A 22,985-nucleotide genomic window follows, 5' to 3' on the forward strand; every position below is an offset into this window, starting at 1 on the left:
AATCCACGCCCTATGGTGGTCCTGAAAAAATTATTTTAAAAATCCACGCCTAATGGTTGTCCTGAAAAAAATATTTTAAAAATTCACGCCTTAGATGGTCCTGAAAAAAATTATTATAAAAATCCACGCCTTATGATGGTCCCGAAAAAATTATTTTAAAAATTCACGCCTTATGATGGTCCTGAAAAAATCATTTTAAAAATCCACGCCTTATGATGGTCCTAAAAAAAATTAGTTTAAAAATCCATAACTGTGCCATGTATCGTGTTTACAAAATATAATAGACAGGCGAACGGACGGTCGGACGGATACACATGTCTAGATCGGCTCAGCTAGTCGAGATATGACGATCGGTATACTTAAAGGTGGGTCTTGGACCAATATTTCGCGGCGTTACAAACTCTTGACACCACACAAAGCTATAAAACCATAACAACAAAGTTGTGAATGTGGAATGCATTTTTTAAAAAATCGGAAAAATAATATCAAACTACGTCATTTATACGTCATTAAAAGTGGACACTTAAATACTCATTTAAATACTGAATATAAATAAAAAATATATATTAAAAATATCATGAATACATTGTTTCCATACAACAAATTAACATTGTAAATAATCAAAATGATACATATATAATAAAAATATATACTAATGAATATTATTTTATTGAAATATTGCCAATTATTTAATGAAAGCCCAACAGAGAATAGCGCAAAAAAATACTAAAAATATACCTAATTTTTGTTCATATGATTTGATAGCCTAAAAGTAGCAGCATAACACCACACGCTTTTCATTTGCCAAGTATGTTTTTTTTTCTGAATTTCTTCTGCACGTGTCCCATATGAGGAGAGATATTTCAGGAATATGAAATGTGTGTTCGGTGAGCGGTGGGCAAATGCGGCACTCATGGGTCGCTAACAGCTATGACAAGTCATCAACTCTGTTGGATGACTGACTGGACACATTAAAGACTCATTGACAACAAACAAGTGGCCTAATGGCGAAATGGTATCCTTGGTATTGTGGTATCCATGTGTGTGTTCGACAGGAAATACACAATGGTAGTAGAAGAAAAAAAACTGGATTCTATAATGATTTGGTTTCCATGTTTTTTTTCATTACTGCGGATAATGATATGTATGTTACTCTGCTAATTCATGAATTCTAAACATGTCTGCATGGAACCGGAATGTGAAGAGGGAACGCACACACATAATGCTTGCTTTCAATGAGTATTTTCTTCTGATTCCTACTCTTCTTCTGCTTTTTTTCAATTCTACAGAATTTACTATATCAATGAATGAATTTTTATAAAAAAATACAATAACAACAAAGCAACATAACCACCAGCCGAAAAAAAAAACTGAAAAAAGAAAATAAAAACCTGAAGTTATGCAATTCAATTCTGTTTTTTTTTTCTTTCATACGCCTGCATTTACGATTTGTCACCGTTTCTCGAGTGGCGTAGTTGTGGCCACATTTTTTTCTGTGTGTTTGAAAAGGAAACCAAGAATTTCTAAATTTAATTTGCTATGCATTCACCACCAATCCCCGCCGCCTCTTTTTTTCCCGGTTGGAATTTTTTATTCAATTTATTTATTTCAATTTTTTTGTTCGCTTGGTGTCATCGCATTTCGTTTTGGTTACGTATCATCGTCATCATCATCGCGAGCGGCAGCAATGTTCCAATGACAAACATCTTATTGGGCATTGAACTTCTGCCAAGAAAACTAGTCACCACCTCCCATAACGCCACCACCATCACCTCACCCACCACCCGTCCCACCATCCAACTACGAGTGAATTCATTAAATAATCGTCCATGTTTCTCATAAGTTATGGAATGTAGTCGTCGTAGTATCGGAATAGAATATCCAAGCTAATTTCATTGCTAGAAGAGGAAATGTTTGTTCAGGAACTGCATTGCACTGCAGAGAGATCTATTTCTGGTTTTGTTGCGATTGCATAAATTTTGAGTTATGGATTTGAAATGGAAATATTGGAAATAAAAAAAATATAATAAGGAATGTATGTTTATTCCATATCTACGAATATAGAGAATAACTTTGAAAATAAATATTCAGAAAATCCAGTTTTAGAGATAAATTTTGAAAACATATTTTTTAAAAATTTCTTAAAATATTAAAAACAAACCAAACTGTTTTTAGTAAATCAATGCTTGAATAACTGTTTTTAGAAAGTCTATGCCTAAAACTATGCTTTGAAACGTATTTTTAAAAAATCCACACCTAAAACTATGCTTGGAAAAATATTTTTAAAAATCCAATCCTAAAACTATGCTTGGAAAAATATTTTTTATTTGGGTACATACAAGAGATGTTAATGTGTATAATACAAATGTGATCTACATAGATATTTGACCCAATAAAAAACATACACATACATGTGAAGAAAACTTCACACCCATCAAACTGGACTTAATTCAGCATGATGTCAAACTGGACTTAATTCAATGTGTGCAAAATTTTATCCCAATCGGGTAAATATTTTCAGTTTGGTGCAAAATTTACCTAAAATCGGACGAAACTATATATGGGAGCTATATCTAAATCAGAGCCGATTTCAACAAATCCAACGCATACATAAATTAGGACCTATTTCGGTATGCTATGCAAAATTTTGTACCAATCAGCCTAAATTTAACTCCTTGTTGCTCCATTTACGTAAAATCGGACGAAACATATATATGGGAGCTATATCAAAATTTAAACCGATTCCAACAAAATTTCGCAGACATCAATCTGGACATAATTCAGTACACTCTGTAAATTTTTTTCTCAATTAGACCAATATTGGCAGTATGGTGCTCCATCTACCTAAAATCGGACGAAACTATATATGGGAGCTACTTTTAAATCTGAACCGATTTCAATAAAACTTGGCATATATCAATGTAGACCGAATTCAATACTCTGTGCTATATTTTGTCTTAATCGGATCAATATTGGGAGTTTGGTGCACCATTTACATAAAATCGGACGAAACTATATATGGGAGCTATATCTAAATCTGAACCGATTTTCACGAAACTTGGCACACATCATTCTACTCCTAATTCAGTTCTCTATACCAAATTTCAAGAAAATCGAATGATATATAGGGACTTTGGTGCACCATTTACCTTAAATCGGGCGAAACAATATATGGGAGCTATATCTAAATCTGAACTGATTTTCTCGAAATTTGGCACACATCATTCTGGACCTAATTCTGTACTCTGTGCCAAATTTCGTGCAAATCGAAAAATATAGAGGGACTTTGGTGCCCCATTTACCTTAAATCGGACGAAAATATATATGGGAGCTATATCTAAATCTGAACTGATTTTCTCGAAATTTGGCACACGTCATTCTGGACCTAATTCAGTACTCTGTGCCAAATTTTGTGCAAATCGAAAGATATGGAGGGACTTTTGTGTCCCATTTACATTAAATCGGACGAAAATATATATGAGAGCTATATCTAAATCTGAACCGATTTTTTCCAATTTCAATAGGGTTCGTCCTTGGGCCGAATAAGTGACTTGTGCCAAATTTCATCCAAATCGGATTATAAATGCGACATGTGCTTTGTACACAAAAATCCAGGGACCGACGGACGGACAGACGGACATGCATAAATCGACTCAGAAAGTCATTTTATGCATATTCTCAAAAGGAACCATGTGTCTATTTCGTTTTCTTTTGCCTGTTACAAACATATGCACAAAGACATAATACCCTGTACCACAGTGTGGTGAAGGGTATAAAAAATCACGCCTAAGAATAGACCCAAAAAAATATTTTTTTAAGTTTACCCCTAAGAATAGACCTTAAAAATTTAAAAATTTCACGCCTAAAGATACAACCTAAAAAATCGAAGCCTATGGATAGTCCTTACAAAATATGTTTAAAAAATCTACGCCTAAAGCTATATTTTTTTAAAACTCTCCCCATTGGTAGGCCTTACAAAATATTTTTAATAATCCACGCCTAAGGCTAGACCTTAAAGAATATTTTGAAGAGATCCACACCTAATGCTAGACCTTACAAAATATTTTTAAAAAATCCACGCCTAAGGGTAGGCCTTGGCGAATATTTTAAACAAATCTACGCTTTTGATTAGAGCTTGAAAAATATTTTTGCGGTTTTTGTTATTAATTAAAGAAATATGTTTCCTGTTATAATTCTTAAATTCCATTTGCCTTTATGTTTTTTTTACTTCAACTCTGCAACAGTTTCCCCCGTACACTGGCGGCTGTTCGCAAGAACCCAAAATCTCCACCTAATCCAAACAATCAAAATCTTTATGTTGTCTAATAACTGTCATATTTTGTCTACAGACAGTCTGAATGGTTGACACGGTAGAGTTGAACAACGAAAAAAAAAGCGGTCCATATCAAGATTGAAACGACCAAACTAAAGAATATGACAACCTCCAACCAACCAACCGGCCATCGACGACCACCACTACAATCTCATAAATATATGAAAGCAATTGCCGATAAATGTTTCCAATCAGAAAATTATGACAGCAAAAGTATGACTGTTGCCAGCTAACAAAATGGGGACATTGCCCCAGTTATGGGACAAGAGAAGAGGAAAAAAAAGGATAATTTTATACAGAACAAAATTTTGAAATGAGCAACATTTCGCAATGGAGATAATCATTTCATAAGAAGTTCTAAGCAAGAAAAGTATTCAATGACTAGACATGTGTGTAGTTTCTTCGAATTTAATTTTCGAGAAATGTAGAAATTTGTGTTACATAAAAATATTCATAACATCTTACAGAAAATTCTATAAAAAAAACTTTAAAGAAAAAATATTAAAGTAACGCAGAAGTCGGATTAGTATTACATTTCCCCTTTTCTCAATGACTTCTTATTCTTCTTCGTCGTCTTACAAGATATTACTTAACATCCGTTTCCGGGAGTAGTTTTGTCTTTTTTTCTTTGGGTTTTGTTTGCTATCGACAAAATTACACAACCTAACAGCAGAGTCACAAACTTAAATCATTAGTTTTGCCATCGTTGACAGCAAAGGATAACAGCAAGGCGGAAGGCAACAAAAAAGGAATGTTTTCGCCGATGAAGGCAATTATTTGGCGCCAACTAGTCTTTGAACTATTTAGCGGGCGATTAATCGCTTTCGCAAATTATTCCTTCTGTGCAAAAGTAGCAACAGTTTTCAATGATATTCACAATTGTCGAAGGAAGACAGACCCAAAATAGTCAAATAGTACGAAGCGAGTGGCAAAAAAAGTTTCTCTCTCCTTCTCCTTATAGGTTTATCCTAGGATAAGAATATTTCGCACGAGTTAGATTTTTCTTCTTGTCTTCTTTATTTTATTTTTAACAATGTGATAACGTCACTGCAATAGTTATTTTGAAGAATCGATTACACTGAACACAAATTACATGGAGAATAACTTGACCTAAAAACCATATATGTGAAGTCGCCTAAAAGTATCCACCACATAATAATCAGTGAGCGGAGCAGTATTGTCGAAAATCTAACTTTCTTTGGCTCTATATTTACACACTACTAGAGGTCAAGCAATATTACTAATATTCAATACAACCCTTCTAATTTCTTGGCCATATTACCTTCGCCGTGGGTTTTGTTGCGTTGTTCGCCTTTCAATTGTGCCCTATAGATCGACCCGAAATAATACAAAAAAATTAAGTTCTCGGTCTAGTTCATCCCAAAATTATTATGTGATCATACCGAAAATTATAGGCGTTGTCCTTGACCATACATGGATCCTCTTGGAAAATTTCAAAGCGATCAGAGCTATATTTCCACCAGTGTTGCCAATTTAGCACTTTTAGTGCTAGATTTAGCACTTTTCAAACTCGTTTAGCACCAAAAAAAGTGATCTAGCACCTAGCACCTTTTTTAGCACCTTTTTTTTCTGGAATTAGTTAACATTTTGGGTATTATATCGATTTCAAATTGACGCATTAAATTGTCCCTATGTTTCACGCAATGAGTTTGATTTTCTAATGTTAAAAAAGTGTCAGTACATCTGTAAACAATTAAAAATCTTCTTTTCTCAAAAAATTGTTGGGTACTTCATATGGTTACTATAGCATCGCTTGTTAGTAGATTGTTTATTTTGTAAAAACAGCTTTAGTGGGCCTTTGTATGGGAGAGATGTAGAAATCATCAACCTAACTCGGAATCTTTTTGGAAAGGAGTTTTTTATTCCGGAATGCCAAATTATAGCCACTTCAGAGTACCGAAAATCTTCCACTTTTATGTTCCACTTTATAATGCGGTTATGTCAAAAGAGGGACCTGGATGTAGGTCCAAAGTTCGGCAAACATATTTTTAAATTGCAGACAATTCGGCGGGAAAGGGTTCAAAACCTTAACCTTAGTGGGCAAGAGGGATGAAACCTTTATATGGGGGATATGTCCAAATATATGCCTAAAAGTTCATTCTCTAGGCCCTACCCCGAAACATAGACTCACATTTATATTTTTGGTGGGGAAATTTGTATTTAAAGAGAATCCAAAATATATAATTACAGTTAATTCTTCTAATTTATCATATAAAATTTTTAGCACCTTTATTTGACACTTTTTTATTTTTTTTAGCACTTTCTGGCACTTTTTTAAACAAAATGCTTATTATTTGGTACGATGCCATTCTCCATGTAAAATTTCATGATGTTCGGGCCATAATTGTGGCCTCTGGAACCGACAAAAATTTAGTATTTGGTCCATTTCATCCCCTAAATATTAACCGATCTTTACCAAAAACAATAGGGGTCTTCATTGACCAGAACCCATCCTACATGCAAAATTTCGTGAAGATTGGTCCATAACTGTGGCATGTATCGTGTTTACAAATTATAATGGACAGACGGACGGACGGACAGACACACATGTCTAGATCGACTCAGCTAGTCGAGATATGACGATCGGTATACTTGAAGGTGGGTGTAGGACAAATATTTCGTGGCGTTACAAACTCTTGGGGCTGCACAAAGCTATAATACCCTACAACATAGTTGTGTAGGGTATAAATAGTGTCTGGAAAATTTGTTTATAACATTTATATAAAATGGAAAAGTCGTTAAGAAAGTTTTAAAAAATCCAAAGGTATTTAGGAATAGGATATGAAAATATATTTAAAAATTCCGATCCTAAGGCTAGACTACGCCTTAGATTTTAAAAAATGTTTTAAGAAATCTACGCCTTAGTCTAGACTTTAAAAAATGTTTTAAGAAATCTACGCCTTAGTCTAGACTTTAAAAAATGTTTTAAGAAATCTACGCCTTAGTCTAGACTTTAAAAAATGTTTTAAGAAATCTACGCCTTAGTCTAGACTTTAAAAAATGTTTTAAGAAATCTACGCCTTAGTCTAGACCTTAAAAAAATGTTTTAAGAAATCTACGCCTTAGTCTAGACTTTAAAAAATGTTTTAAGAAATCTACGCTTTAGTCTAGACTTTAAAAAATGTTTTAAGAAATCTACGCCTTAGTCTAGACTTTAAAAAATGTTTTAAGAAATCTACGCCTTAGGCTAGACTTTAAAAAATGTTTTAAGAAATCTACGCCTTAGGCTAGACTTTAAAAAATGTTTAAGAAATCTACGCCTTAGGCTGGACTTTAAAAAATGTTTTAAGAAATCTACGCCTTAGGCTAGACTTTAAAAAATGTTTTAAGAAATCTACGCCTTAGGCTAGACTTTAAAAAATGTTTTAAGAAATCTACGCTAGACTTTAAAAAATGTTTTAAGAAATCTACGCCTTAGGCTATACTTTAAAAAATGTCTTAAGAAATCTTCGCCTTAGGCTAGACTTTAAAAAATGTTTTAAGAAATCTACGCCTTAGGCTAGACTTTAAAAAATGTTTTAAGAAATCTACGCCTTAGGCTAGACTTTAAAAAATGTTTTAAGAAATCTACTTAGGCTAGACTTTAAAAAATGTTTTAAGAAATCTACGTCTTAGGCTATACTTTAAAAAATGTCTTAAGAAATCTTCGCCTTAGGCTAGACTTTAAAAAATGTTTTAAGAAATCTACGCTAGACTTTAAAAAATGTTTTAAGAAATCTACGCCTTAGGCTATACTTTAAAAAATGTCTTAAGAAATATTCGCCTTAGGCTAGACTTTAAAAAATGTTTTAAGAAATCTACGCCTTAGGCTAGACTTTAAAAAATGTTTTAAGAAATCTACGCCTTAGGCTAGACTTTAAAAAATGTTTTAAGAAATCTACGCCTTAGGCTAGACTTTAAGAAATATTATTAAAAAATCTACGCCTTAGGCTAGACTTCAAAAAATATTATTAAAAAAATCTACGCCTTAGGCTAGACTTTAAAAAAATATTATTAAAAAAATCTAGGCTAGACTTTAAAAAATGTTATTAAAAAAATCTACGCCTTTGGCTAGACTTTAAAAAATATTATTAAAAAAATCTACGCCTTAGGCTAGACTTTAAAAATCCACGCCTTAGGCTAGATTTAAAAAAATCTAAGCCTCAGGCTAGACTTTAAAAAGTCCACGCCTTAGGCTAGACTTTAAAAAGTCCACGCCTTAGGCTAGACTTTAAAAAGTCCACGCCTTAGGCTAGACTTTAAAAAGTCCACGCCTTAGGCTAGACTTTAAAAAGTCCACGCCTTAGGCTAGACTTTAAAAAGTCCACGCCTTAGGCCAGACTTTAAAAAATTCACGCCTTAGGCTAGGCTTTAAAAAATCCACGCGTTAGGCTAGACTTTAAAAAATCCACGCCTTAGGCTAGACTTTAAAAAATCCACGCCTTAGGCTAGACTTTAAAAAAGACTTCAAAAAAAGCCAGGACATAAAAACTATTTAAAAAATTGGAAATTGGTTTAGAGGTTGATAAATATTCAAAAAATCCAAGAATCGGTTTAGAGGGTCAACAATTTGTTTTTAAAAATCGAATCCAATGCATTTAAACATAGTAGATATGCTTATGGATGAAAATACATTTTAATAAAATCCAGTTTATGGATAGTCTACGGAATACTATGTTTATTAATCCAAACACAATTTTAATAACGAAGCGCCTTAACTTATACACCACACAAGTATTATTGGGCATGACTCCTTAAAGTATGCACCACTCTTTGCCATTTCTTTAATTTACATATTTTCAGTGTATTTCAATTCTAAATACAAAAAATCTATAAGATAATCCTATCAATTGTTCAAATATATCACAGTAACTTTGAATAAAATGTAAATTATTTGAGATACTCTTGTGATGTGAAATGAACCCACATCCACCCCTAAATCAATTGCTGTGACAAGTTCTTGTATGGAAATTTCATGAAAAGTTTTTTTCTTCTTTCAAATGATGGATTTTTCTCAATTGTTATTACTTTCATCAAGTTTTTTTGCTCCCAGACCAGAAGAGGATAAATGTTTTTTGCGAACAAAACAAGTGATATTGAAACTTTTTCAATATCAAATTATTGACTCATCATTTCCGAAGAAGATAATGATTATGATATATATTTTATTTGGGGGCCATTGGGTACTAGCAATTTTGTTTTTTGTTCGTTGAAGTCATTACTCAAAAGGAGTGATGATGATTGTGTCATAACAAAAAACAGAACTTTGTTCTGAAGTTTGAAATCCGAATTCGCATTGGCGGATAACATCTATACAAAATTTTTCTAATTTCCATTTAATTGACGAAATATGTAACATTTCTGCTGTTTTTGGGTGGTGGTAGTGGCTGTGGCTTCATTTGCATTATTTCATCATCATTCAAAAATTCGTTTATTTATAACGTGTGACATTCGAGTTCAATGAAACAATTAAAAAACAATATTTTTCATTCTTGATTTAATGGTCGGTCAAATGAACGTGTGTACGTACACACGTACTTACGTCCGTATTGATGATTGTGGTTCATTCGTACGTTCCAATCATCATCAGAGGAAGACACAAAAAAAAAAAAACAAAATTTATGAAATAAATAATTCAATTGTTTACCTCCATTCGTCGAAGTTCTCACACATATTTGCAGTCGTCAAATGGGTTATAAATAATTTTGTTGGCTGTGTGGTCGGTCGGTCGACCGTCGTTGATTTGATTTAGAGTTATTTTTAAAATAATATTGAAAACAAAAATCTCACGCTTTGAAAAATCACTTTTCGTTTTGTTTTAAATACAAAATACACTTTCATTCAATATTACCCGGCAGGCAGATCGTACTACTACGATCTGCTGATTTAGTCATTATATGTGTAGGTATGTTTACATTACGAGATTTTTTATAATGGTTTTGTTTTGCCAGAAAATGCAAAATATCAACGAAGTTCGTTTTGTTTTTTCGGTTATTTATAAACACACAAATTATCGATGATCTCTTAATAATTATGATTCTCGAAACGTCATATTACTGTTTACAGTATGGAAAAATTTCAATATATATAATATGGAAATTTGATTAAAGCAAAGTCATGCATTGGGAGGAGGATAAGAATAAATATTTAAATGAGGTATCCCAATGGATCAGATGTCGGAATTGGTGTTCGTGGTTCCATTATCTACTTAGCCATGTGAAGATGCGATCAATTTGACACTGTGTTTAAAAAAAAAATTAATAAAGTGTATACACCACACATCATACATTTTATGAAGGAGAGAAAACACATCGTTCTAGACTTAATTCAGTACACTATGCCAAATTTCGTGCAAATCGAAGGATATATAGGGACTTTGGCGCTCCATTTACATAAAATCGGACAAAGTTATATATGGAAGCTATATCTAAATCTAAACCGATTTTCTCATCACTCATCATTCATGACCTAATTCAGTACGCTATGCCAAATTTTGTGGAAATCGAAATATATATAGGTACTTTGGTGCACCATTTACCTTAAATCGGACAAAAATATAAATCTGAACAGATTTTCATGAAGCTTAACATACATCGTCTTAGACTTAATTCTGTACGCTATGCCAAATTTTGTGGAAATCGAAATATATATAGGTACTTCGGTGCACCATTTACCTTAAATCGGACGAAAATATATATGAGAGCTATATCTAAATCTGAACCGATTTTCACAAAACTTAACATACATCACTCTAGACTTAATTCAGTACGTTATACCAAATATCGTGGAAATCGAAAAATATATAGGTACTTCGGTGCACCATTTATCTTAAATCGGACGAAAGTATATATTGGAGCTATATCTAAATCTGAACCGATTTTCACGAAACTTAACACACATCACCCTAGACTTAATTTAGCACGCTATTCCAAATTTCGTGCAAATCGAAGAATATATAGGGACTTTGGTGCACCATTTACATAAAATCGGACGAAAATATACATGAGAGCTATATCAAAATCTGAACCGATTTTCACGAAACTTAACACACATCACCCTATACTTAATTCAGTGCGCTATGCCAAATTTCTTGCAAACCGAATGATATATAGGTACTTTCGTGCACCATTTACCTTAAATCGGACGAAAATATATATGGGAGCTATATCTAAATCTAAACCGATTTTCATCAAACTTAGCACACATCATTCTAGGATTAATTCAGCACGCTATTTCAAATTTCGTGCAAATCGAGAAATATATAGGTACTTTGGTGCACCATTTACCTTAAATCGGACGAAAATATATATGGGAGCCATATCTATATCAGAACCGATTTTCACAAAAATAAACACACATCACCCTCGACTTAATTTAGTACGCTATGCCAAATTTCGTGCAAATCAAAAGATATATAGGTACTTTGGTGCACCATTTACCTTAAATCGGACGAAAATATATATGGGAGCTATATCTAAATCTTAACCGATTTTCCCAATTTCAATAGGGTTCGTCCTTGGGCCAAATAAATGAACTGTGCCCAATTTCATCCAATTCGGATAACAAATGCGACCTGAACTTTGTTTACAATTTAACATGGACAGACGGACGCATATGCATAAATCGGCTTGAAAAGTGATTTTATGCATATTCTCAAAAGGATTCATGGGTCTGTCTCGATTCCTTTCGCATGTTACAAACATATGCAAAAAGGCATAATACCCTGAACCACAGTGTGGTGAAGGGTATAAAAATCTGCCTATGCATAAAATTAAAAAACACATATTTTTTTAGACATACATCGTGTTTACTATTATGGAGCGCCTAAAACTATACACTATACTTCCCATATATATTTATTATGGACCATAGACCATAATCAAACATACTTAAAGAAATCCATGCGCTTAAAAAATATTGGCATCTGGGAAATATATTTTAAAATATACTCTTATATTTTAAAATTAAAAAAAAATTAAATATTTTTTTTAAATCTACGCCTAAAGAAAATATTTTTTTTAAATCTACGCCTAAAGAAAAAATTTTATTTTTTAAATCTACGCCTAAGAAAAATATTTTTTTAAAAAATCTCCGTCTAAGGAAAATATTTTTTTTTTTTAATCTTCTCCTAAGGAATATATTTTTTTTTTAATCTACGCCTAAGTAAAATATATTTTTTTTTAAAAATCTCCGCCTAAGGAAAATATTTTTTTAAAAATCTTCTCCTAAGGAATATATTTTTTTTTAATCTACGCCCAATTAAAATATTTTTTTACGCCTAAGGAAAAATATCTTTTTTTTAATCTACGCCTAAAGAAAATATTTTTTTTTTAAATTTACGCCTAAGGAAAATATTTTTTTAAAAAATCTGCGCCTAAGGAAAATATTTTTTTTTAAATCTTCTCCTAAGGAATATATATTTTTTGAATCTACGCCTAAGGAAAATATTTTTTTACGCCTAAGGAAAAATATTTTTTAAAAAATCTACGCCTAAGGAAAATACATTTTTAAAAAATCTACGCCTAAGGAAAATACCTTTTTAAAAAGTCCACGCCTAAAGAAAATATTTTTTTAAAAAATCTACGCCTAGGGAAAATATTTTTTTAAAAAATCTAAGCCTAAGGAAAATATTTTTTTAAAAAATCTACGTCTAAGAAAAATATTTTTTTTTAAAATCTACGCATGGGGAAAATATTTTTTTAAAAAATCTACGCCTAAGGAAAATATTTTTTTAAAAAATCTACGCCTATGGAAAATATTTTTTTAAAAAATCTACGCCTAAGGAAAATACCTTTTTTAAAAATCTACGCCTAAGAAAAATATTTCTTTTAAAAAATCTACGCCTAAGGAAAATATATTTTTTTTTAAATCTACGCCTAAGGAATATAGTTAGTTAAAAAAACTACGCCTAAGGAAAATATTTTTTTAAAAAATCTACTCCTAAGGAATATATTTTTTTTAAATCTACGCCTAAGGAAAATATTTTTTTAAAAAATCTACTTCTAAGGAAAATATTTTTTTAAAAAATCGACGCCTAAGGAAAATATTTTTTTTTTTTTAAATCGACGCCTAAGGAAAATATATATATTTTTTAAAAAATATACGTCTAAGGAAAATATTTTTTTAAAAAAAATCTACACCTAAGGATAGTCAATGGAAAATATTTTTTTATAAAATCTACGCCTAAGGAAAATATTTTTTTTAAAAAATCTACGACTAAAGGCAGTCTAAGGAAAATATTTTGTTTTTTTAATCTACGCCTAAAGATAATATAGGGAAAATATTTTTTTTAATCTACGCCCAAAGATAGTCTATTGAAAATATTTTTTTAAATCTACGCCTAAAGATAATATAGGGAAAGAATTTTTTTAAATCTACGCCAAAAGATAGTCTATGGAAAATATTTTTTTTTTCAAAATCTACGCCTAAGGACAGTCTATAGATTTTTTTTTAAATCTAACCCTAAGGACAAAGGTTTTTTTAATTTCGTGAGAATTCTGGTCGAAAGCTGTTATTTTTTATAGGAACAAATTCGTTAGGCCTCTCGTGGAAGGCTATTTTTTCTATAGAAAACATTAGTTATATCTCTGGTCAACATAATCTATAGAAAAATATCGTGTGAGTTTGTGTGCTACGCTAATATACTATATATAGACCACAAAACAAGTCTAATTTGATAACACATATATGTGTGTATATGTTTTGCTACACCTCCTATAAACCCACCCACCAACCAACCCAACGAACCCAGTGACAGTTCATTCAACAAATTACGGTTTGGTTGTCAACTCAACAATAATTTATAATCTCTACAAAGATAAAACAATTTTAGCAAAATAAAGCAAAAAAAGTATGTAGCCCAAACAAATTGAAAAAAAAAATACAAAAACGTTTTCCTATCAACCTGCCATCACGGTACAAAAGTCAGCTGTGAATATTCTCAACATAGTTTTGGTTTACAAAGGTCTGGAACGACTGACTGGACATTTATTTAGCAACAATGCCAATGGCAACACGAAGTGCGGCAACATTTAGTTAAACTCTTTGTAATTTACTGCTACACTCCTCCCTTCACCTAGTTCGCATGCACCTAGCATACGTACAAGCGAATCACATTTAGATAGAATTATATGATAAGAAAATGAATGGAAAAAATTCGCGCTTTTTAGACCAAAAAACCGGTTAAATAAAATAAAAAAGATAGAAAATTAAACATGAAATCTGACCATATGTTTGGTTTGTTGGCGGTTCGGCCATTGCAGACAGGCCTTTTTAAGTCAACACAAATGCGTTGTGCTGATAAAGGTTCCAGGGAATTTCTTGGAGAATATTTTGTTTCTACAGATTTTATCATTTTTTTTATTTTTGGTCAGGTTACGATTTTCATGCGTGGGTTTGTGTGACTCTTTACTCATTTTTGTTTCATATATTCCTGCTCATAAATTTTCTTAATAAATTTGCTGCCATTTATTCTAATTGAGGAGAACGGTGGAAGCATTCTCATCCTGAGGTTCCACTGTATCATTTAGTATACAAAATATCATATTTCAAATTCTCATATTATTATTATTTGTTTTTGGTGAACTTGTATTTCTTGTCAGCCAATTTGTTAATATGTCTCTGATAGCTATACGCCCAAAAATTTGTTTGTGTACTCCTTTTTTCCAATATCTATAAAAGATTTTTCATACATACATACGTAATTGACAATATGTGTTGATTTCTTGTTATTGTATATCTGTCATATTTTATCATCAGACAAATTTGTTTTGTTTTGTGATAATTATGAATATATTTTTGTTTGATGAAGATGGGTATATGACAAAATTTAGGTGGTCTCCATAAATACATTAGCTTGTGTGATATGGCACAGTGGGACGATGGGTAATTTTTTTTAATTAAAAAATTGAAGTTGAAATCTTTAAATTTTTGGAGAAATATTTAAACATACCATACCATTCATTTATGTATGGAGATTGGAAAAACGTTTTTTAAAGAGAAATTGGACATGAATCAAGACCTGGAGATATTCTTATCGAATATCTTGAAATGTTCTTATCAAATACCTAGAGGTCATCTTATCGAAGGCTGATTGACGGACTTAAATATTCATCAACGCCCAGACGATACGGCTGCATCTAAAATATTGAAATTTTTGGCTGGGGGTAACTCTTAGTCCAAAGGTTTCAGATAAGGTTTGATTTTTGGAAATGTGTACTAGAACTGTACGAAAAGTGTTAAAAAGTACCAAATATGGTACCAAATGTATTCGGCGAACCGGTGGAGACTCTTAACTTTAGAATAAGGATCATTTGAAAATTACAATTATAATCGTCCGAAAAGTACTAAATTCGGTACAATTTCGTAGCATAAGAACTGGTAGAGCTAAAAACATAAAATTTGAAATGTGAATTAAGGTTGAGAAGTAGGGTCGATATTAGGAGATGGTTTTGGAAGTGTGTAGTCATGTATACGAAAAGTACTATATGGTACTATACTTGGTGCAGTTTTAATTTGGAGGTACGGATGGAGCTAGAATCATGAAATTTGAAATTAACTTTACTGTCGAAGTGTAGCATTGGAAATGTTTGTAGTTTTGTAAAATTTTGTATGAAAAGTACTACAATTGGTACAATTTGGTTTGGTGTTGGAGTATAGGATTGGCGTATGGATGTAGTTTCGTAGAATTCATATTTTTGGGTACTAAATGGTACTAAATTTTGTACAATTAGAATTTTTGGGTAAATCTGAAATCTTGACATTTGGATTTAGAATCACAGTTGAAGTGTGAGATTTGGCTATGTAGGAATTTTTGGAAATTTCTTAGTAATGTGTACTAAATTTGGTACAAATTGGATTTGGTTGAACCTATGAATCTTGAACTTTGGATTTGGGATCATTGTTGGGGTATGTACGAAGTTTTGGAAATGTGTACAAAATGTTACCAAATTTGGTACAAATTGGATTTGGGTAAACCTATATAGTGATGAAATCCTGATATTTGGAGTTGGGATCACTGTTGAAAAGAAGAATTTTGGTATGCAGGAAGTTTTCAAATTCGTACTAATGTGTACTAAATGGTCCCACATTTGGATTTCGGTGAACCGATAGAGCTGGAATCTTGACATTTGAAGTTAGGATCACTTTTGGGGTGCAGAAATTGGGCTATGCAGGAATTTTTTGAATGTTGTACTAATGTGTACTAAATGGTACCAAATTTGGATTTGGTTGGGGTGTAGAAATTGAGCTATGCAGGGAAATTTGGAAATGTGTACTAAATGGTACCAAATTTGGATTTGGGTGAACCGATAGAGCTGGGGTCTTGACATTTGGAATTAGGATCACTGTTGGGAGTATAAATTGGGTTATGCAGGAAATTTGTACTAATGTGTACTAAATGGTAGCAACTTTGGATTTGGATTTGGGAACCGATAGCGATGGAATCTTAAAATATGGGATTAAGATTACTGTTGGCGTGTAATATTTGGGAATGTAGGAAGTTTTATAAATTCGTACTAATGTGTACTAAATGGTACTAAATTTGGTACAAATTGGTTTCGTTGAAGCGATTGGACTGGGATACTGAAATTGGGAAATATGATTTCTATTCGATTTATATTTATGTATACTAAATGGAACATAATTTGGTAAAATTAATATTTGGGTGGACCTAAGGAGCACGAATCTTGAAATTTGAAATTAGGTTTGGAACTTCTACAAGAGTAGAAAGGTAATAAATTATACTAAAATTAGTATAGATGTAGATATATGTTGCGGTCAGAATTGGTGTTCAGTATTGAGATATGCAGGTAGTTTGGGAAATACGTACTACGAGTATAAGAGAACAAAGGAACTAAATGATTCTAAAATTTAATTAACGTCAATATTGGTGTAGATTGTTTAGCTCTTCTGGCTGTTTTCTGTGAAAAGAAAATCAAATATTTACATATGTTTAAATAATTCTCACATGCTAGTATATATAGACAACATGGCCATCAGGACGATTCGTAGAAGTCAGCAACCACATTGATCTGGTAATTTTCCAAAAAGGTCCGCATTATAAAAACTAGGCCCTAGGCATTATAGACAAAGGATCTATTTTACATATCTTCGTACCAACAATAATTTAATATCGGTAAATATTTTCAGTGGCTAATCCTGCCAGAAGTGATAAATCTCCCTCGATCTTTGGATATACCCTCCATATAAAGATGAAGTCCCATTTTAAGTATTTTAATCTCCATGGGTGAATTTTCCAACCTATGTGACCTATTTTAGCATTACGTATTTGAACAAGTGGGACATTAAATGGAAATAAAATTTCTATCTTCTGGCCGAATGTCCTTAAAAAAACATTGTCTAAAAAATCTAAATATTCTTTAAAAAATCTACGCCATTTGCCTCGTATACAGATGTATCTCAGAAAATATACTCCATAATTGTTTATTGGAGGTACTTGAAAAATATTCTTAAAAAAAAATCTAGGTCTCTTGAAGGACCTTGAAAAAATATTATTAAAAAAATTTGTTATTTGAATGAACATGACGTCACATCCAATGAAAGTGACACCATAAATAAACTCCGAAGATAAATAAAAAACAACAGCATCAGAAGAATGTCCATTCATTACCGGAATTATGATCTTATTTCACTGTTATCCGGCGAGTGTGTGGGTGTTGCACATGTTAACCACATGTAATTACATATTTGATAAGCTGACCAATTATGAGCCTTTACAATTTAATAAGTTTTTTTCCCATTGAATTCTGAGAACTCATTATTACACATCCATTCACATATATGTGAGTCATTTCATGGGTTAAACTCCTCAGCGCACCACCCTCAACTACACATATCGCATATATGTATGTACATATATGCAATATAAAGGCAAAGTGCATGTTTCATGATAATGTAATTTGTCGTTTTCGAATTCCATTCATAAATGTTGAAAAAAAATATTGTAGCGTATATTATCACGCCTTCCCTCATTCATGGCACGCCAAACACAATTAAATTAAATTATTATTATTAATTTAAAAAGTGCAGAGTACACCATGCCCTCGGAATTGGGTTAAAAGTCAGTTTGTGAAAAAAAAACGAAATGTGTATATTAGAGTGGGTAAATATTAAATACTTTTTACCACACATTTAAATATGATCTCTCGAACAACTTATGTGGTGGACTATTGTTCGAAAGCATTTTTTAAACCATTTTTAGAGAATACAAAAATAGTTGCCAACCAATCTATTATTATTATATATATGTCTCTTGTAGAGAATATATGTGTCTGATATTAATATGAAGTCATTAACTTCATATTAATATCAGACATATATATTTTTGGCTTCAAAGTTTTTTTTTCTGTCGTTTGTATAATAAAGTACATGTGTATGTTGAAAAATTTTATCAGTTTGATTGACATGCCAGTCAGTGGCTTGCTGTGACACTTTGATTAAATGTTATGAACAAAAACTAATGTGTCACAACAAGTTTGGCTGTAATTTTGAGCCTGCTTGTTATAATTATGATATAATAAATTTCTTATGGACAAAACTAGGTTTAAGATCATAGAAAAATTAAATATATATATATATATATATATATTAAAATATCCGAATGAATATTATTCGAATTATATTATAGGAGTAAAAATGTGTAAGACTTATCAAAATAATTATTCGTATATAAAATAACATCAAACACGTGCCATGATAATTTGTTTTTGTCGTATTATCTATCGGAATTTCCCTACACAAAAAAGAGTGAGCCAGCCAACAAAAATTGCAATATGTGTGTGAACCTTCTGGCTGTATTTAGGTTATCAAATTTGAATGAAGAACCAGTGAAAATGCCAAGGTAACTGACCATTTGATTAGATCCACAAGGATGTATCAGTTTCAGGTTGTTAAATCCAGTTTGAATCCAAAATACTTTATTTAAAATCTATCTATGCGTTTATTTTACTCCCCTGATACAATATTCTGGCATAACATATTAAAGAATATGTTTTCGGGGATTCTTATAAAAAAAAACTTTTTTCCATGAAGCACAAAAGGCGTGAAATTTTAAACGAATCATATTTCGAGGCATTAAAGAAGTGTAAATTTTTAAGAATAATTTGTTGAGGCGTTGAATAAGTTCTGATTTTAAGAATATACCAGGCCTACAAGGTACAATTTTTCCAGGCCACAACATACTGTCATTTTTATACCCTTCACCACACTGTGGTACAGGGTATTATGTCTTTGTGTATATGTTTGTAACAGGCAAAAGGAAACGAGATAGACACATAGTTCCTTTTGAGAATGTGCATACAATCACTTTCTAAGTCGATTTATGGACAGCCCGTCTGTCCATGTTAAATTGTAAACAAAGTATAGGTCGCACTTTTGTTTGGCCCAAGGACGAACCCTATTGAAAAAATCGGTTCAGATTTAGATATTATATATGGGAACTATATAATTTCCGATTTATTGTAAATGGTGCACCAAAGTCCCTATATATTTTTCGATTTGTGCGAAATTTTGCATAGTGTATTGAATTAAGGGAACCCCCCTTAAAGAAAAGTCCTTATTTTTGATGGCGGGCATGATAACTCCTCACTGGAACATCGGAATCCGAAAATTCCAACGGTGTTAGAAAGAGTACATGTCTGGCTCTCATATGAACTAGGATTACTGATTTCGCTCTAAAATTAATAAAATGGCGGACCTTTGAAAAAATATTTTTGAAAAATCGCCGATTTTTTGACCAAAAACCATGTTAAAAAATAAGGAAGATCTTCACCGATTGACTTTATCCTAGTTCATACGATAGCTATACACTCACAGAGAAACGTGTAAAAATTTGGAATTTTTAGCCGTCATTTGATGCTGACACAATAAATCGGCTATATCTTCAAGAGTTGTTGAGATTTTCACATGGAATTTTGTAGGGAAATTCTTGAATTAGTGTAGATTCGAATTAAATCAAAACAATTTTTGACCCCGAGATATGGGGGGGGTCCCCTTAAGTCTAGAATGACGTGTGCTAAATTTCCAGAAAATCGGGTCAGATTTATATACATCTCCCATATATATATTCGGTAAATGGGGCACCAAAGTTCTATATATCTTTCGAAATTTTGCATTGTGCACTGAATTGAGTCCAGAATGATGTGTGTCATGTTTCGAGAAAATCGGGTCAGATTTTGATATAGCTCCCATATATATTTTTTCCTTATATATCTTTCGATTTGCACGAAATTTGGCATAGGGTACTGAATTATGTCCAGAATTATGTGTGTTAAGTTTCGAGAAAATCGGTTCAGATTTAGATATAGCTCCCATATATACTTTTTTCCATATATATTTTCGTCCGATTTAATGTAAATTGTGCACTAAAGACCCAAAGTTTGGCCGACCGGCACACAATTTTGTACAATGTACAGAAGTTACTATAATTGAATGTTTTTGTACGTTGAAGTTTTTCTGACAACCTCTTTTAATATTTGTTCGCTCAGGACAAATGTATTTACAGAAATTTTGTGGTTTTTCTGTATTTTTATTTACACTTGATGTTGTTCATGGGGACTTTCGTGCCTTTGAGATATGTGTCCTACCATAGCTTGTGTGTTTAGTTTCGAGGAAATCGGGTTAGATTTGGATTTAAGTACGCTCAATTTCATGTCAATGTTCCTTCGAAAAGACGACGTCTTTTGGGATACATATGTAGAATATACCCAACGTGGTGAAGGGTGTCATATTGTCGGCCCAGTCCGACTTTACTATTTTCCTTACTGTTTCTTTTTAATTTGTATTAAAATATTTTTTTTATCCTTAAATGAATAAAAAAGTAAATCCATACTTGTATTAAAAAATTCTTTAAAAATTTTAGCATTTATCTCTTAAAAATAACGTTTTAATATATTCGATGGTATTAAGGCCTTCAAAAATACGCCAGGCAAATATTTTTAAATAATACAATCTTTCATATTTTCCGTGGTCCTTAACAATTTTATTTCAGTATGTGTATAGCTCTTAAAAATATTCTTTAAAAAGTTCTACCCCCTTTAAAGATTATCATAACTATTTAATCAGTGTTTCTTATTCGCCCAACCTAATGGCTTTGAACTTTTTTCTTTTCTGAAAATCTTCTCAAAATTATGATAAATTATTTCCATTTGTAGAAAAACAATAATTTATGGAATACCAAATTATGTTAAGTCTGTATGTGTATGTGTGTGTCGCATAATTTTTATTACTACCAAACTAAACTGCCCTCCCTCTCTCTCTCTCCGGTAACCCTTTCGTTACTTATTACCATCTAGCCTCAGTTAAATTTAAATAAATATCTATCTTATGCTAACATCCTTTAATAACCTTAAAAAAGTAATGTAAAGGTTTTCGGTTTGTTTTTTTGTTGGAGCACAGGATAATGTTCGGAAAGTACTAAGTGATGTCTATGTCTCGCAAAAGTGACGCCAAAAGAAAAAGTTTTGCTAGTCGTTGTCGTTATTAGTTGTAGTGGTGGTGGTGGGAAGAGACATTTTCCTGTGTCCTCCTTACCTAACATATAACATGTGGGTGAGAGAGAGTGGTAGGGGGTAGTTTATACGCCCTCAATGAGGCTAAAGTTATGATTTTTTCTTTTTTCCTGAACTCAATGGGAATTTCTAGTTGTGTGTGTGCGTGTGTGTGTATGCTTGCCTGCGTTTTCCGGTTATCGACCATGAATCCTTTATCCTTTATGTGGGTGATCCTGTGTGTGTGCGTACGCCTCTGTGTATGTAGAGTAGGATGCCATCTAACACACGTTGATGTATGGCGCCAATCAGGCGTAATCGTGGTGAACGAAGAAAAAGATCTAAAAAAAACCTTCATCGTCCCAGTAAAGCGTCGTAGGAAAACTTTTTTCTCAGTTTGGAAAATTGACTGTTCAACGGGTTTTCCACACGTTTCAATGTGTCTATATGTCTGTCTGACTGCCTGCCATCCTGGAATTGTGGAATGTCTTCTTTTTGTCTCTGCCAAGGCAGAGAATATAATAAGAAGACGACGAAAAAATCGCTAATGTAAGGTGGTTTTCAGGCTATCAACACAAATTCCCGTTTAGTTTTATGACTGTTACAGTTTTCTGCCCCCCCAAAACCCCCATATTCCGAATCCTGCTTAGTTTTCCTGTCGTCATCATTGGTGCTGGATTTTTCTTCTTTTTTTCGCAGACACCATTTCGCCTGATGACAATCGTCGGTTCAATTGTCATTTGGACCTGGAATAGATTTTTGCAACATTTGTCGTATTTATGACTGCGTGTTATAAAATATGAATTGACAGTTTAAGTGATGATGGTTTGTGTCTGAGGAGGACGGCAGCAAAAAAAAAAAAAAAAAAAAAAATCCAAACGGTGGCAACAATTGTTTGTTGTTGTTGTAGCAGCCCTATTACTTTTACACAATGGGCTGAGGTGACAGACGTTGGCCGAGTAAGACTCAGGTCGTTTCGGATCGTAGACCCCTCTGTCATGGAAATTTTTGCAATTGTTTGTTGTTGCTGTTGCCTTGGCTGCTGATTTTGCGTCTTATACCACAAGCCAGAAAACATCCAATTAGTATGGCGTTCTTTTTTTCTTCTTGGATTTTTCTTCTTCTTATTTTCAACAAATGATATG

At 32.4% G+C, this 22,985-nt stretch overlaps 1 protein-coding gene across 4 annotated transcripts in view; it reads left to right on the forward strand.

Moving 5' to 3' along the window:
- The window catches only part of LOC133323879 (forkhead box protein O), a 70,199-nt gene that overhangs the window by 39,643 nt on the left and 7,571 nt on the right, over nucleotides 1-22,985 (forward strand). The window lies entirely within an intron of this gene.

The sequence above is a fragment of the Musca vetustissima genome, unplaced genomic scaffold (assembly GCF_032173495.1).
Source record: "Musca vetustissima isolate MV318-11 ecotype Yass unplaced genomic scaffold, APGP_CSIRO_Mvet_v1 utg8505, whole genome shotgun sequence".
In the NCBI taxonomy this organism is placed as follows: domain Eukaryota; kingdom Metazoa; phylum Arthropoda; class Insecta; order Diptera; family Muscidae; genus Musca; species Musca vetustissima.